At 39.4% G+C, this 17,974-nt stretch overlaps 1 long non-coding RNA gene and 1 pseudogene across 1 annotated transcript; both read left to right on the top strand.

Annotated features, from left to right (window-relative positions):
* Nucleotides 1-6,020: 6,020 nt before the first annotated feature.
* On the top strand, nucleotides 6,021-7,508 carry LOC127076473 (uncharacterized). The gene is made up of 3 exons (XR_007786820.1): nucleotides 6,021-6,253; nucleotides 6,356-6,465; nucleotides 6,496-7,508. It is a non-coding gene; the product is annotated as an uncharacterized LOC127076473 (long non-coding RNA).
* A 9,889-nt stretch (nucleotides 7,509-17,397) lies between these two features.
* On the top strand, nucleotides 17,398-17,497 carry LOC127077285 (uncharacterized; annotated as a pseudogene).
* Nucleotides 17,498-17,974: the final 477 nt, after the last annotated feature.

Below are 17,974 nucleotides of genomic sequence, written 5' to 3'. Positions count from 1 at the left end.
AGTACAAGTGAACTTAAGTTCGGTCTCAGCTCTCAAGATCGTAGCCAAATCTGTGGTGAGCTCATTCATCATCTTCTTGATAAACTTGACGAAGTTGAAGACTTGAGGAGGCGTGTTTTCTGGACACATACACCAATCCGCTTCCTGGAGTTTTTCTGGAAGTTCCAACATGTTGAGGTTGACAAACCTAGCCAAGTTGCGGAACTTGCCATTCCATTCAACATAGAGCTCTTGGAGTTCCTTGATGACCTTTTGATCTTCATCTAGGGTTGCTCTAGCCTCTCGATACAACCTCTTCCAGTACACACAATCGTTCTTCAGGAGTAAGTAGGCCGCATCACCTTCCTGGCTCTCCAAAACTGCAAATCTCCTAGTAGCTTCTTCCAACTGGTACCTAAGATGATGACAGTTTCTTTCAGCTTCTTCCTTTTGGAGGATCTCGCGAGACAACTTTTCCTCGCATTTCTTCAGGGCTTCCCTCAAGTCACGGATCTGTGCCTCAAAGTCAAGCTTAATTTCCTTTTTATCCATAAGAGATTTATCCAACAATCTCCCTAGCTCACAGATCCTATACTCAGCTTTCTTGAGCTCCTCCTTCCTGGTTTTAATCACTGATGTGGAAGCCAATAGGATATGATCAAGATCATCTTTCTGGTCTTCCAAAAGCCTAGCTCTTTTGTTGCTATCCTCAAGTTCTTGGGCTTTTCCCTTACGTTCCTCTTTCAAATTCTGATTTTCCAAGATAACTCGGTTCATCCGAATTCGTAAATCGGCATTCTCCACTTCAAGCTCCTTAACCTTAGTAACGAGTTTCTCCATGTCCTCAGGGAGTATGGGCTCGGGCTCAGGAGTTTTAGGAACAGCTGGAGCCTTTAAGATATATGGCAACTGGATTTTCTCGACTCTTTCTTTCACCCACTGCGTGTAAGGTTCTTTGGCAAGAATGTTTCTCTTTCCAAATTCTTTACCCATTCTCACAACCTTTAACCAAGCCTTTCGTACCGCTCTTACATCAGGATTGCTGGCTTGGATGTCAGAGAGCACAAATGGCTGTAAGTCCTTTGCGTTAGGAGGACCATCCATGGGGTAACCGTGTTGTAATCGAGATAACATAGGGTTATAGTTAATGCAACCCTTGGTACCCAACAACGGTACATTAGGAAATTCCCCACAGCTGACTATAATGTCTGGGGTTTCCCATTCGCGGATGTACCATCTGATGGAACTTGCGGTGAGAGAAGCTAATTTCTGAGGAGACTTAAGTTCTTTTGCCACAAAAGGACCTTCTTCAGGCATGTGTTGCATGAGCCAAGTGTAAATCAACGGAGCACAACACAACAACATTCCACCCCTCTTTTCATGTCGAGTGTGAAGGGCATAGTAGATATCAGCTAAGAGAAACGGTACTGGATTGCCAGAGAGAAAGACTTCTATGGCCACTTGATCCACAAATTTTTCAACATTTGGGAATAACACAATCCCATGGATCAATAAAGCCACCACAGCATAGAATGCATTCCAATTTCCACTTTTCTTGAACTCTAAAGCTAAATCCTCCAAAAACATCGCGGCAAAACCTTTGCAACCCCCTTTTTCAGCCCAATTGTCTCGAACGGTCGGGACATTGATGCTTAGGGCCGAAGCTATCTTCTTTGGGCCCATATCTTCTTCGAGCTTTGGAAACGGATTAAAATCTTTCAACTTGAGTCCCACGATCCTCTCAACTTCTTCCAAAGTAGGAGCTAGCTGGAAATCAGCGAATGTGAAACAACGCAGAGGTGGATCATAATATTGTGCCAGAGAGCCGATGATTCCATAGTCCACTTTCTTATTTAGCAGGCTCAAAATTTTCCCATAGCTCTTTCCAAAATCATCACGTCTGCTGAGAGACAAATCAGAGACCAAACCCTTCAGACTATCCAACTTAGGTTCCTTGTACTTGAGCGTGAAAGTGTGTCTCACTGAAGTTGTCATTTTCAAGTTCTCAATTCCTGAAACAAATAAGAGGTAACTAAGAGTTTGCTTTTTATGATGTTGATGCAATGTATGAATGTGATGCATTTTTTTTTTTGTATTGGTTCAATGGGCTTAAGGCATGGATAAGTCTGGTTGCTTTGTATAGAACATGGTTCTCACCAGGTATGGTCTAAGGTTTTTTTTCTTGAAAAAGGTTCCTAGAGTCATGGATCCATTAGACTGTTTGCTACCTGCGGCAACTTACTTGCCGGGCATCAACTCCATCTAAAGAATCTACTCTAGGTGAGGTTCTCGTATCGATCTAACGAGAAATACATCTCGCAGACCCACACTACGCAACCATCTTTCCTAATGGGGTAAAGAACTAAGGTTCTACAAATGGTTCTCAGAGTCATGGATCCTAAAGAAAACATCGAAGCTTACGGCAACTTACTTGCCGAGCGACAACATCCTCTCAAGAATCTACTCTAAGTGAGGTTCTCGTACCGACCCAACGAGAAATACATCTCGCGGACCCGCACTACTCAACCTCGTCCTATCTTATGTTTTTACTCGAGACTCGGGTAAAAGTCTTTCCCACAAGGTTTGCAACCAGAATATCCAAGTACCAAACCGTAATCGAACCAATACAGCAGATTTATATCAATATAATAATAGAGATAGTAAAAACAATAAAGAAAAGCCATATAGGTAAACAGACAAAGGCACACAAACGTCCTAACTAGGCTTGACTCGCTTAAGGATGTTCCTCTTCCCCAGCAGAGTCGCCATCTGTCGCACCTCGAAAAAAATGGGGATACGACTACAAAGCGAAGCGCGATCGCACGCTCGCAATGATGGACTGAACAGAGTCGCCACCGAACTTTATTTATTCCTAAAAAGGAAAGGGGAAATATCGATAAAACCCAAGACAAAAGAAAAGGATAAGATATGGTCATCGCAACCAATATCAGGGTTCGGGAGTCGATTACGCGAGGGGAAGGTATTAGCACCCCTCACGTCCGTTGTACTCAACGGGAACCATTAGGTCAGTTGTGTGCGTTAATGTTTGTTTAAAATGTTAGGCTTTTCAATTTATTAGGTGGGAAAGAAAGAGTAGAAAAAGAAAAGAGAAGATGTTTTTGGATTTTTCAGACAAAGGACTAAACCTAAGTTTTTTATTAGTGGGCCTGACAAGATTTAAAAATCCTGCTCCTACGTATCTCAAAAGAGAAATCAAGGCTTACGTAGTTCTGGGTAGAAAAATGTTTGTTTGTTGGTCGATTTTAGCGAAAGCTATATTGTATTAATCGACGAAAACATCGTTTTACCCAAAACAGATGAGGAGTGGACGCGTACCACACATCGAACGGATTTATAAATCTACATTCGGAAAAGCGTCATTTATCTCTACTCAACAATCGTGGCCGAAACATTGTTTTGTATCACATAAGACAATATATCTTTCATTTTAGAAAAGGGTTTTTGATTAATCGCACGGCGGCGAGAAAAGAGTCTGATCGGTTGGATGTATTTTGAGTGATGGCGAGAACTTGGATGAGCGAGATATACATCTCGAATCCTAGCCTCAGGAGTGCATGGTATACACCATGTTCCATTTCCATCTTTATTGAAAAAGTATTAAGGTAGGAATTAGGTATTTTGAAGTTTGAAAGACGAGTACTTGTGACCTACAAGCTCTTACAGCTTGGGTCTAGTACTCGGGACTACGTCTGGACATTCCACCCAGGCAGTCTGTTTCTTTCCAATATTGCTAAGAAAATGATTCGAATATTTATGAATATTTTGGAGAGAAGACGAATATTTATGGCTTGCAAGCTCTTACAGCTTGAGCCTAATATTCGGGATTACGACTGGATATTCCCTCCAGGTAATCTTTTTCTTCCCGCTTTATTTAGAAGGTGATTTGGGATATTTACGGATATTTTGGCGAGAAGACGAATATTTATGACTTACAAGCTCTTACAGCTTGAGCCTAATATTCGGGATTACGACTGGACATTCCATCCAGGTAACCTTTTTCTTCCAACTTTATTAAGAAAACAATTTGAATATTTGGAATGTTAAGAGAAGACGAATATTTATGGCTTGCAAGCTCTTACAGCTTGAGCCTAATATTCGGGATTACGACTGGACATTACATCCAGGTAACCTTTTTCTTCAAACCTTATTAAGAAAATGGTTTAGATATTAGAGTATTAAAAGGAAGACAAATATTTATGGCTTGCAAGCTCTTACAGCTTGAGCCTAATATTCGGGATTACAACTGGATATTCCCTCCAGGTAATCTTTTTCTTCCAATTTATTAAGAAGATGATTTTTGAATATTAGAGGGTTAAAGAGAAGACGAATATTAACGGCTTGCAAGCTCTTACAGCTTGTGCCTAATATTCGGGATTACGACTGGACATTCCATCCAGGTAATCTTTTTCTTCACATTTTATTTAAAAAATGATTTTGAATGTTAGAGTGTTAAAGAGAAGACGAATATTTATGGTGTGCAAGCTCTTACAGCTTGAACCTAATATTCGGGATTACGACTGGACATTCCATCCAGGTAATCTTTTTCTTCCATTTATAGTTAAAAAAATTATTTGAATTGATTTGGATTGAGAATGGTTTAAAAAAAATCGAAATTGATTAATGATGTTAGTGATACGATTATTTGCATATATGATAAAGAGATTATCTAACCAAGCGACTAAAGAAATTAAAATCGAATAAAAAAGACAAATATCTTAATAATAATAATAATTAAAATTAAAATTTTAATCAACCAATCAATTAAATAATTAATTAACTAACTACTAAAGATAAAATAAAAATCAAGTTCATAAGGATGTGGGGGATGAATAAATGAAAAGTCCAGTCCAAAACTATTTCTAATAGTATTAAAAAGAAATAAAAAAGAAAATAAAAAAAAAAAAAAAAAAAAAAAAAAAAGCCCCCTGTAGGTATCGAACCCAATACTATGGGGAATATGAAATTACCTTCCTTCCACCGGACCACTAGCTATCAACTGTTAAATTAACGGCAATCCGAACTCATAAATAAGAACTAAAAAAAAAAAAAAAATAAACAAACTAAAAAAAAGAGGACTTGGGATTAGAGAAAGCCCAGCGGTCACATATGGGGAACGAAAAAACATTAATACAGAGAGATAAATGAGGTGGGGATACATAACACAGTATACTAACAGACTCTAATTAGTAAAGAGGTTCAATGGAAGACTAAATAACATTAAATTTTAAATGCTTGGTTTTTTTCAAAATAAATAAATAAAAGAATAGGAAATGAGAGAGAGAAAGTAGCACAACTCAGAAACACATTCATCTTCCTCACGAAGAATCTCTCCAACTCTCGTTATCTCCCAATCTCGTTCCTCTCTCTCCCAATTGTACATCTCTCTTTCTCACTCGCCCTCAACTTCACTCAATCGATCTCTCGACCTCGTGTCTCTCTTTTTCCCAATCTCTCATCATCTCTCAGCCGTCGTCTCTCCAACTCTCTCTACATGCAACAAGAAACAATGGCTTTAAAGAGTTTCAAACAAATAAAACTCACCTTCGGCGACGGTTCCTGTAATGGTGGTGAGCTTGCAACTACCTCTCTTCGCTAGGTTTCAGGGTTTGCAGTCGTCGATTGAAATTAGGTTTTTCTTTGTGGTGTTTAGAACTAGGGTTTTCGTTGTGGTCGCCGCTCCTTTATCTAGGGTTTTCGTTTTTTTCAAAATCGTCCTCCATCTTTCTGATTAGGTCCCTTTATATTCACCCTGCTTAGGGTTTTGAACTGATTCCTCAGATAAAAGGGGCAAACTGCCAAAATCCTTTAGGGTACTCAGCTTGGATCGGCCTATTTGGATGTTCGGTTTTTGGAAAAGGTATGCTGAACTCACGCTTTTCTCTCTGTTTTGTCTCTATGCCATTTTGGGATTTTTCAAATTTTAACTGTTTGGCTGTTAATCTTTATTCTTTTTACTGCAGTGAAGAATTGATCATCAGTTTCGCTTTTCTCACAACCTTGTTGGTGTACTCGGCTTGGGCGGCTCGTTTGCACCTGTAGCTTGCAGCGGCATGGCCTTGCTAATCTCTTTCGAAGGCAAATACCCTACTTATGTGCTTCTCATTACCGACTGTTTTTTCGATACCACATCTGTTTGCCTGCAAAGAACTAGTGGGACGTGAAGGAAACGTATGGTTATACAGACCAAACTCGAGAGAAAAGGTTCGGCTTCCAGTTGGATCATGTGAGCTTGCACTTCCTATGAGAGGCAGAGGTATACAATACTCACTTTCCATCTTGAACAATATTGTATTCACATGTACTGCTCCATTATCATGTTTGTCATAAAACTGAAACAGAATGAATTGAAACGCAGAGTTGGCTCACAATGGGAATGCTCCAAGAGAAGCCTATGCAACGATTCTGCATTCGGCTCATGTTTATGTTTGTGGAGCCATAGAATGAATGGAACTACAACAAATACAGGTTATGGCAAATGTGATACAACAAATACAGGTTATGGCAAATGTGATCGGTTATGGATCGGGTTGTATCTGGCAGTTCTGTACTTCTGGAGATTATCATAAAGATGTTGATACCGTTGAATTTTTTGGTCACCACCCATTTGTTTGCCAATCATGTCATTTTTCAGATTCCCGAAAATTGTGAAACCTCGACTCTGCCATTAACTTGCCTCTGGTGTTCTAATAATTTTACAGGAATGGCATTCGAAGCATCTCTGGGACCTGATAAGGACGCATGAGTTTTTCAAATCTATAACGAGTGTACCAGCGAAAGCATATTCCAGGTCTCACACGTCCAGCTCTACCCTGACGCTGCCTTGCATTTGCTTGAGAAATCCAATCTTCAACCATGCTAGACAATTTCTTCTGCGGATTATAACGATTCTCCTTATGTTTTCCACAGTCAATCACATATATCACATCAACTATTGTTATGCTGGTCTCTGCTATATTTGTTGCTATAACAACCTTGCGTATATTTCCTGTAGGGCGTAAAAAAAAACCTTCTTCTGTTCAGTTGACGCAACTAATGAATGCAAAGGAGTAAGCCAATCAGAAGATGGCCCACCAAACCGGTACGATGCTGCTAACTTATCATGTAAGTGGTTTATCTCAAACACTCCCGGTAAGAAGACAAGGACGGCACCCTCAAGATCATCTATCTGCATAAATTCAGGAAGTGGAATGCCATGCTTAGAGAAGTGAACCTTTTGCAGATACTTATCCTGAATAATTCGTATAGTAGAGGCTTTAGGTTGACATACAACTCCTTGTTTCTCAAGTTATTTATGCTGCTGGGATTTACTTCCTTGGTGTATGACTATTTATCTTTACCGGCACTGGCTTTTATCTGAATTTTGTAGAAGTCGCAGCCTAGGCTCAGTAGGTAACCATTTGTAATATTTGCACTTGGGTTTTATTGTACTTTTGCAGTAGAGCAATAACATCATGTATTTGAACTGAAAATAAGTGATCTAAAAGCCCAGCTGAAAATCTATTCATTGTTCTTACTGGAATTAATTGATTCACTGGATATGCACCTTCACAAAAGTAATATAAAGTTGTATCCACCATACAAGCTTCTGGTCAGTCTTTGATGGTGAACAAGTAATGCACATCCAACCATAGATTCTAACTCCTTTTTACTTCATTTACTGTCGCCAATAGTCTCCACAAGAACAATTAATCATAACATTCAACGTTCCAGTATCATGAATACTATTCGGTGGGTAAGTATTGAAGTTTCTCAACCATTGAACATTGGTTAAATTAGCATAGTTGGATCCAACAACGGAAGCATACGTGTCACCGTTTTGAACATCGTAACTAAAATTATGAGCAAGAAAGTCGCCGTTGACGCAATCACACGGGAACGGAATGTTGACTCTTTCGCCGCCAAGAGTTATGTCTTTGTTAGGGACGGTGTCTCTGTTGTAGTCAACCATATCTTCTGGTTTTGGTGAGAATTGGGGATTTCATGACACCGGCAACATAGGTGAGGTTGGTGCCACTTGCTAGGTAGAAGTTGGCTAAGGCTAATGAACAACCTTTGGTGCACTTGGATTCAAATGTGGATGGGATTGAAGCTGCTAGGAAGAAGATGAAGAAGGTGAATCTGTGTTGTTGTTTCATTGAATGAGGATTTTGAAGGATGAGGAATCGGGTTTGATTATAAAATGGATATGTATTTTAGAAATGAGTTTGGAAATGTTAATGAATATGCAATGTATATATGAAAATGAGTTTGGAAATGTTTGAAAACTAAATGTTATGAAATATGTGTATGTATTATTTTGATTTGGGATGCATTATGGATGGAAACCGGGTCATGTTTGGTTACAAAATGGATTTTTAGAAATTGTCCAAGACTAATTTAAATATCAATTTAAATAGTAATAACAAATCAGTAAAAAAAACAAATTAAAAATCAAATTAATTCATAATTTATTAAAATTACTTTGATATCAACTCTAACATTTATTTGAAAATTAATATTAATTAGAGTTTTGAATCATTAGTAAAAATAACAATTAAAATTAAATTGAAAATTTGGCTTTAAACTTGATTTGAAATTAAAATCCAATATTGAAAAATTACAAAAGTCAAGTGATTAAAATCCATTTTATACTGATGAATGTATGCAAAAAATGCAAAAATAAAAGAAAAAATGGAAAAATTTCAGGGTCAAAATCGGGGTATGACACCATAGAACTAAAAGTTCAAGGAATCGGTATAATAGGTACTTATCCTGATCTAACATATTGAGGTTCTCAGAGCGTTGTTATGGTAATGATTTTGTTTTGATTTCACTCAAGTTTTACAAAGTAAGCAACCTTTATACTTATTGGGTGTGTTAAAAATTTTTTTTGTTATGGCTCAAGAAAATTGGGGGGAATAGATAATAAGAATTTTTCACACTTAGGAACTTAACTTAAAATAATTTTTTTTTTTTTTTTTTTGTAGGGAAAAAAAGGGAAATAACGATGAAAGGGAGAGTACATACTTGAAAAATGAGAATGGAAAGAATATTGTTTCCCCCCCCATACTTAAACTAAACATTGTCCTCAATGTTTTAAGGGAAATGAAATACAAAATGGAAATGCAAAGAAAATAACAACTAAGGCTGCCTTCCGCCTCTGGTTCTTGGCCCTGGTGATCTTTGACGTATGTCTAAGTTGTCGAACCTGCTGAACAATTCAGTAAACCGCTGGTCGGTTATGGCATTCCGAGCATCCTGTTGCTGTTGCATTTGACGCATCATCTGCATCATCTCTGTATTCTGTGCCTGCATTCCATCGATAGCATCCATAATGTCGTCGTTGGTCGCATGCCTTCTTCGTCGACGACGTTGGGAGGATGGGCCGGCTGCATTTCTGGAAGGGTTGAGCGGGACTGATTGTTGTGTTGGCGGATGGTCACCTTGTTCCATTTCTTCAAACTCATCAGTTTGCTGGTTTGTTTGTGAAGGCTCGGTGGTTTCAGGAGCGCTAAGATCGTAGAGGTGGCGGTCGGGGTTTGTGACATCAGTTAGGGTGGTATTGGGTAGCACAACACTCGGGACTGCTTGGTTGTTCACCATAAGATAATAGCCTCCGCCTACTCTGTTTTTAATCAGGCGGCTAGAACGGCAATAGCTGATATCCATAGACAGGGGAGGTAGGGATTCTAAAGTTTGGAGTCTATCCCCTAGGTTCAGGCCAAGTGCTATGGAGGTTATTAATCCACCAATTATAAAGGGTTGCCGGCCTCTAGCACATAAGGTGCGGATATGATGAAAGAGAAAGGAGGCGGCGTTTACCTGGGCTTGCGGTTCGAAGACGCACTGGAGGAAAAATAACTCCTTTGAGTTGACCTTACTGTTGTTTGGTCTACCAAAAACTGTGTTCTGTAAGATGCGGAGAAAATAACGGATGGTGGGGTTATGGATGTGGGAAAGAAGGAGCTCTTCCCAGTTGTAGGTATCTATACCGGAAATTTTCTTAAAAAGGCCAAAAACGCCAACTGTGTTCCAGTTTAGGTCGGGAGGGATTCTGGGGTAGACTTGGCCTTCTGTGGTAAATTGTAGCATGGTACTCAATTGGTTTTGGGTTAGAGAGTACTCGGTGTTAAACATACGGAAGGTTGCCGTACCGGTTAGGAATTCATCCTCACCGGCGGGAGTGGTGTAGTTATATGAACTTAAGAATTCTAAGGTTAGGGATGGGTAGGTGGGTTGGTTATGGGTGCAAAGGAAGGTTAAATCGGCTTTACGGAGCATCCACTCGATACCTTGGAGTAAGCCTAATTGTTGTAAACAAGTTAAATCGGGGTACCTGGTGGAAGCGACGCCTCGCTGCTGGAAGCGCTCGAATTGCTCTTGCTGATAGTTGTCATCTCCGGATCGGAAGATGATATTTCCGAAATTTTGATTTCCCGCCATTGTGATGAATTTTTTGAAGGGATGATTTGGAAAGAAAAAGAAATGTATATTTGATATGAGAGAATTGTTTGTGGTGAATGAAGGAGGTTTTGGTAGGTATTTATAGGAGAAGGATTGGAAGATAGAAAGAAAAAGTGGTTGAAAAGTAATTTAGTGTGGTAAATGAAAAATGAATGGGGAATGTAAAAAGGTAAGGGGTGTAACGTTCGTCTCCAACGGCTCCCTAACGTTCACCTGTCTGAGGGGCGTTACGCTCGTCACAAGGCTGTGACGCTCGTAACAGGCAATAGATGTGCCGTTCGTCATGGAGTGTGTGACGCTCGTCACACATTTCTTTTTGGAAAGGCTTAGTGGCGCTTCACAGAATTACTTCGGTAGCGTATTTTAATGTTTCATTTTGCTTATGATCAGTTTTAGGCTGCAGTTTTAATGTATTGTGCACGCTTACTTGCTTTGTATAATAATAATAATAGGTAACAACAGTAGAGCATAATAGCCATTGCATAATAAAATTAACTAAACAGCTTCAATAAGAATGATCATAATGTATTACAGTGAAAGAAAACAATGAAATGAAATAGAAATAAACATGAATTCAAATAACATTAATGAAAAATCTAGCCTAAAACTAAATAACTTAGAGAGAAATAACTAAATTCCATCTATCTTCGGATCTCTGGCCGGAGGAGCAAAAGAGTTAACATGATGCCGTAACATACGTAACTGACTTGCCGTGCTGCTCATGTATTCTAGGATTTCAAGTCTCAAGCTGTGGAAATCTTCCCTGAGGGCGTCTTGTTCTGACATCAAGGTTTCAATGACGGTTTTAATATCTGTTCCTGGCATATGATGTCGGAGATCAGGCATGACTGATTCTTCGGTCAGGGCAGGCTGAGGAGGAGGATCAATATCATAGTAGCCGGAAGGTGTCTGAGGGTCAGATTCAGCATGAGAGATATGGTCAACATAGTGCTCATAGTCATCACAGATCTCATAGTCCTGGATGGATTCAGTGGATCCAGCAGGAGTTGGGGTTTCATTCAGGTTATAGAGCCAGTTCCTTTGATTATGAACACTAGTTCTAGGATCGGGCATGGTGAATAGGCAGAGAACCTGGTTATCAATAATAAGCTCGAACTCATCAGACCCTATGTTTGCTATAAACATAGTGTTGAAGAGGAAAGGTATACTCATAGTAGTAATGCCACAAAAAGGGCTAAGGTCAAGCATAGGCTGACGTAATCCAATAGCATTACCTATCATAGTGATCAAACCGCCTATTCTAATGGGTGCTCGCTCATCCTGGATAAGGTGGTCCAAATTAGCTAACATAAAAGTAGCACCGTTTACTGGACGGTTCTGGGAAGCACAAAATATGATGAAGAGTTCATCACGTGAAACTGAAGTACTATTTGGCTTTTTCCCAAATAAAGTGTGGGTCAGGATCTTATGGAAGTAGCGAAAAGCCGGGTTATGTATGTTTCCAGAGAGAAACTCATGTTCTTCGGGCTCATCATTTCCAGTCAGCTTACCCCAAAAGTGTTCAAGCTCTCTATATTCAAAAAGTTCTTCCTGGCTTACAGTGAATGTATCAAAGGAGGCAGGAAAACCCAAAAGGTTGGTGAAGTCTCTAATATTAAATTGGTACTCCATATTGAACATTCTGAACTGGATAAAACCTCTGCTAATTCCTTTTCCATGGCTAGGTAGATAGATTAATGAACTAAGGAATTCTAGTGTGAGTCTCCGGTAGGTGGTGAAATGTCTCAGGATAGGGGAGGTCTCCCATCCTATCTGATTCAGCAAAAACAGGACACTCTGTCTCAGTCCAAGGGCAGTCATAGCCCAATCATCAGCATATAAACTAGGTAGCATCTCTCTAGCGGCTAGTTCTTCAAACTTTCGTTTCTGAGCCATTCCTCTGAACTTGATACCCATACGATCAGAATGTCTCATCTGGTTAGTGTTAGCTAGAGAAAAGAAACATGAGTTTAAGTCAGGATTTGGCCAAATGCCGAAAGAAGAAAAGAATTATTATTATTATATATAGATATATTTTTTTTCTTTTTGAATAAATCAATAATGAATACTAAATAGAAATTAAAAGAAATGATTAAGAGAAAAATAAGGAAATGATAATAATAATAAAATAATAAAATAACAAATTAATTTGTGGGTTGTCTCCCACTAAGCGCTTTGTTTAAATGTCGCAAGCTCGACAAAGAAACTGTTAAATATAGTCTATGAGTCCTGGGGGCGTTTCGTCTAAGTGTAGAATTTGCGAATCCTCGTTGGTTTCCGCATAGTGATAATGTTTCAGACGTTGCCCGTTTACGGTGAACGGTTCTGTAGATTGTCCTTTTATTTCTACCGCTCCACTGGGAAAGATTTTAGTAATATGGAAAGGTCCTGACCATCTGGATCGTAGTTTTCCCGGGAATAACTTTAGTCTAGAGTTAAATAAAAGTACTGCGTCGCCTTGCTTGAAGATTTTCCTTGATATACGCTTGTCATGCCATTGTTTTGTTCTTTCTTTATAGATTTTGGCATTTTCATAGGCGTCTCTTCTGAGTTCCTCTAATTCGTTTATGTCAAGGATTCTCTTTTCACCGGCGGCTTTATAATTCAAATTTAAATTTCTAATAGCCCAATAGGCTTTATGTTCTAATTCTACCGGGAGGTGACAGGATTTTCCATAAATGAGCTTAAATGGGGTCGTCCCTATGGGAGTTTTATAAGCAGTTCGGTATGCCCATAAAGCTTCTGGTAATTTCAATGACCAATCTTTCCTTGAAGTGGCGACCGTTTTTTCTAGTATTTGCTTGATTTCTCTGTTAGATACTTCCACTTGTCCACTGGTTTGAGGGTGGTAAGGTGTTGCTATCCTATGTCTCACTCCATATTTAAGTAGTAGTTTTTCGAGTACCTTGGATATAAAGTGTGATCCACCATCACTGACTACTATTCTTGGGATGCCAAATCTCGGAAATATTATATTTTTAAAGAGTCTAGTTACTACTCGGGTGTCATTTGTTGGAGAAGCTATAGCTTCGATCCATTTTGATACGTAGTCAACTGCCACGAGTATGTATTTGTTACCGAAAGAGGATGGGAAAGGTCCCATGAAGTCTATCCCCCACACGTCAAAAATCTCTACTTCCAAAATACCTTTTTGTGGCATCTCGTCACGTCTAGATATGTTTCCCGTGCGTTGACATCTGTCACACTCCTTAATAGCCGCATGTACGTCCTTCCATATAGTTGGCCAATAAAAGCCAGCTTGTAGGATTTTAGAGCAGGTCTTGGATGTACTTGTGTGTCCACCATAAGGCGCAGAGTGACAGTGTTGGATTATATTTTCTACCTCTTCTTCGGGTATACATCGACGGAAAATACCATCGGGGCCTCTTTTGAAAAGTAAGGGATCATCCCAGTAATAGTGTTTTATGTCGTGGAAGAATCGTTTCTTCTGCTGGTAAGATAAAGTAGGTGGAACTATTCCGGCAGCTAAATAATTGACTAGATCAGCGTACCATGGTATGACAGATATAGCTAAGGTGGTTTCTACTTGCATGTCGGAGTTGTTCTCTTCCAAAGTAGCTATGAGTTTATCATACAAGAAATCATCATTAATGGATGTTCTTTCTGGTTCAAGGTTCTCAAGTCTAGAGAGGTGGTCTGCTACTACGTTTTCAGTTCCTTTCTTGTCCTTGATTTCTAAGTCGAATTCTTGTAGTAACAAGATCCATCTTAGGAGTCTAGGTTTAGCATCTTTTTTGTTAAAAGGTACCTGATAGCAGCGTGATCAGTGTAAACTATTTTTTGGCTCCTACCAAGTAAGAACGAAATTTATCTAGCGCAAATACCACTGCTAGGAGTTCTTTCTCGGTTGTGGCATAATTCATCTGTGCTTCATCCAGGGTTCTGCTAGCGTAATATATAACGTGAAGCTTTTTATCCTTTCTTTGTCCTAAAACAGCACCTACAGCATAATCACTGGCATCGCACATTATTTCGAATGGTTCATTCCAGTCTGGTGTCTGCATAATGGGTGCGGAGATCAATGCTTGTTTAAGAGTTTGAAATGCTTTTAAACAGTTATCGTCGAATATGAATTCAGCATCTTTCATCAACAGTCCGGTTAAGGGTTTAGTTATCTTAGAGAAGTCTTTGATGAATCGTCGGTAAAAACCAGCGTGTCCTAAAAAGCTTCGTACTTCTCTCACGGTTCTTGGGGGTTGAAGATTTTCGATTACCTCTATTTTGGCTTTGTCTACTTCAATTCCTCTGTTCGAGATGATGTGTCCTAAAACAATGCCTTCTTGTACCATAAAGTGGCACTTTTCCCAATTAAGTACTAAGTTTACTTTTACACATCGTTCCAGAACTCTTTCCAGGTTTTCAAGGCATTCTTCGAAACTCTGTCCGTATACAGAAAAGTCATCCATAAATACTTCCATGATGTTTTCGAGAAAGTCGGCGAAAATCGCCATCATGCATCTTTGAAAAGTTGCAGGGGCATTACACAGACCAAACGGCATTCGTCTATAAGCGAAGGTACCAAAAGGGCATGTGAATGTTGTCTTTTCTTGGTCATCAGGGTGAATTGGTATTTGAAAGAAGCCTGAATAACCGTCTAAATAACAGAAATGTGAATGTTTAGCTAATCGTTCTAACATTTGGTCAATGAATGGTAAAGGGAAATGATCTTTTCGGGTTGCTTTGTTTAGTTTCCTATAATCAATGCACATTCTCCATCCCGATTCGATTCGTTTAGTTATAGTTTCTCCTTTTTCGTTTTCAATAACGGTTATGCCTCCTTTCTTTGGTACAACGTGTACAGGACTAACCCATTTGCTATCAGATATAGGATATATAATACCTGCTTCTAATAACTTGGTTATTTCTTTCTTTACTACCTCACTTAGGATCGGATTTAGTCTTCTCTGGTGTTCCCTAGAGGTTTTACAGTCTTCTTCTAACATGATGCGGTGCATACAAATAGAAGGGCTTATTCCTTTAAGATCGGTGATGTGGTATCCTAGTGCGGTTGGATATTTTCTTAAGATATGTAGGAGTTTTTCTGTTTCGAGTCTTCCTAGATCTGCATTAACTATCACAGGTCGTTCAAGTTCTAAGTCTAGGAATTCATATCTCAGATTTTTGGGAAGTGTTTTCAAATCAGGGGTTGGTTTGTTAAGACACTGCGTAGGGTCCGGTGTTATTGCTAGGCATTGTTTAGATTTGTCCTCTAAAAGATAGTCTGATGATTTGTCTTCTCCTGACTTTGCTTCTTTTATGCATTCATCGATGATATCCATGAAGTAACATGTATCTTCTATTGCAGGTGCTTTCAAGAATTGGGAAAGAATGAATTCAATTTTCTCTTCACCTACTTCGAAGGTGAGTCGTCCTCGTTTTACGTCTATGATTGCACCAGCAGTTGCTAAGAATGGTCTTCCTAGTATAATAGGTGTCGTATCATCTTCTCTAATGTCCATAATTGTGAAGTCAGTGGGAATGTAAAACTGACCTATGCGTACGGGAACGTTTTCAAGGATTCCTACAGGATATTTGATGGAACGATCTGCTAATTGCACAGACATTTTGGTCGGTCTTAATTCTCCCATTTCCAGTTTCTTACATATGGATAAAGGCATAACGCTAATTCCGACTCCTAAATCGCATAAGGCTTTGTCGATGACAAATTTTCCTATGTGACAGGGTATAGAGAAACTACCCGGATCCTTGAGTTTAGGGGGCATGTTTTGGATTATAGTGCTACATTCGGCAGGGAGTGTAACGATTTCGCTATCCTCAAGTTTCCTCTTATTAGAAAGAATTTCTTTTAAGAATTTAGCATATGAGGGCATCTGCGTAATAGCTTCGGTAAACGGAATTGTAACGTTTAATTGTTTAAGGAGATCAACAAATTTTCTAAATTGGCCTACATCTTTGGTTTTAACAAGCCTTTGAGGGTAAGGTATAGGTGGTTTGTAAGGTGGTGGAGGTACATAAGGTTCCTTCTTTTCTAGGGTTTCCTTATTACTCTCTTCCTTTTCCTTAGGTTCACTTTCCTCAGTAGATTTCTTAGGGTTTTGGTTTCCTATCCTTGGGTCAGACGGTCCTTCCACTTTCGTTCCACTTCTCAATATAATTGCATGAGCTTGGCTTCTCGGATTGGGTTGGGGCTGTCCAGGGAATGTACCAGTTGGTGCAGCAGTAGGTGCTTGTTGTTGAGCTACTTGAGATATTTGCGTTTCCAGCATTTTGTTATGGGTAGCCAGGGCATCTACTTTGCTTGCTAGTTGTTTTAGTTGTTCGCCAGTGTGTATGTTCTGGTTTAAGAAATCTTTATTGGTTTGTTGTTGGGAAGCTATAAAGTTTTCCATCATGATTTCCAAGTTGGATTTTCTAGGGGTATTATTGTTAGGATTCTGTTTCTGATATCCTGGAGATATAGATGGGGCTTGATTTGGAGACTGTCCAGGTGCGTATAAAGCATTATTACTCTTATATGAGAAGTTTGGATGGTTCTTCCAATTTGGGTTATAGGTATTCGAATAGGGGCTTCCTTGAGCATAGTTTACTTGCTCTGCTTGGATTCCAGTCAAGAGTTGACATTCCGCAGGAGTGTGGCCTTGGATTCCACAGACCTCGCAATTCTGAGTTATAGCAACCACGGCTGCTGGAGGTGATACGTTTAAACTTTCAATCTTATGGACCAAAGCATCGACTTTTGCATTGACGTGATCAAGGTTACTTATCTCGTACATGCCAGTTTTCGGTTGAGGTTTTTCCACCGTTGTTCGTTCGGTTCCCCACTGATAGTGGTTTTGGGCCATGCTCTTGATAAGCTGGTAAGCATCAGCGTAAGGTTTGTTCATTAGTGCACCACCTGCAGCGGCGTCTATTGTTAACCTTGTATTGTATAAGAGACCATTATAAAATGTGTGAATTACTAACCAGTCTTCCAAACCATGGTGTGGGCAAAGTCTCATCATGTCTTTGTATCTTTCCCATGCTTCGAAAAGAGACTCGTTGTCTTTCTGTTTAAATCCGTTTATCTGGGCTCTTAACATAGCTGTTTTGCTTGGCGGAAAATATCGGGCAAGAAAAACTTTCTTCAACTCGTTCCATGTGGTGACAGAGTTGGAAGGGAGAGATTGAAGCCATCTTCTAGCGCTATCTCTTAATGAGAAAGGAAAAAGACGAAGTCGAATTGCCTCTGAAGTGACACCATTAGCTTTAACAGTATCAGCGTATTGAACAAATACGGATAAATGAAGGTTTGGATCATCGGTAAGATTTCCAGAGAATTGGTTCTGTTGCACAGCCTGCAACAACGAAGGTTTAAGTTCAAAGTTGTTTGCTTCGATTGCGGGCGGAGCAATACTTGAATGCGGTTCATCTTGCGATGGAGCGGCGTAATCTCTAAGAGCACGAGCTGGTTCTGCCATCTCGGTTAAAGAAGGAAAAATGTTTTTGAAATCTGGAAGGTTTATAGGAGGGAGATTGTTTTCAGCATGATATTCCCGAATTCGTCGTAAGA

This window comes from Lathyrus oleraceus, chromosome 4 (genome assembly GCF_024323335.1).
Source record: "Lathyrus oleraceus cultivar Zhongwan6 chromosome 4, CAAS_Psat_ZW6_1.0, whole genome shotgun sequence".
Taxonomy (NCBI): Eukaryota; Viridiplantae; Streptophyta; class Magnoliopsida; order Fabales; family Fabaceae; genus Lathyrus; species Lathyrus oleraceus.
Note: the sequence above shows the minus strand (reverse complement) of the source record. Positions and strands in the feature narration are given on the sequence as shown.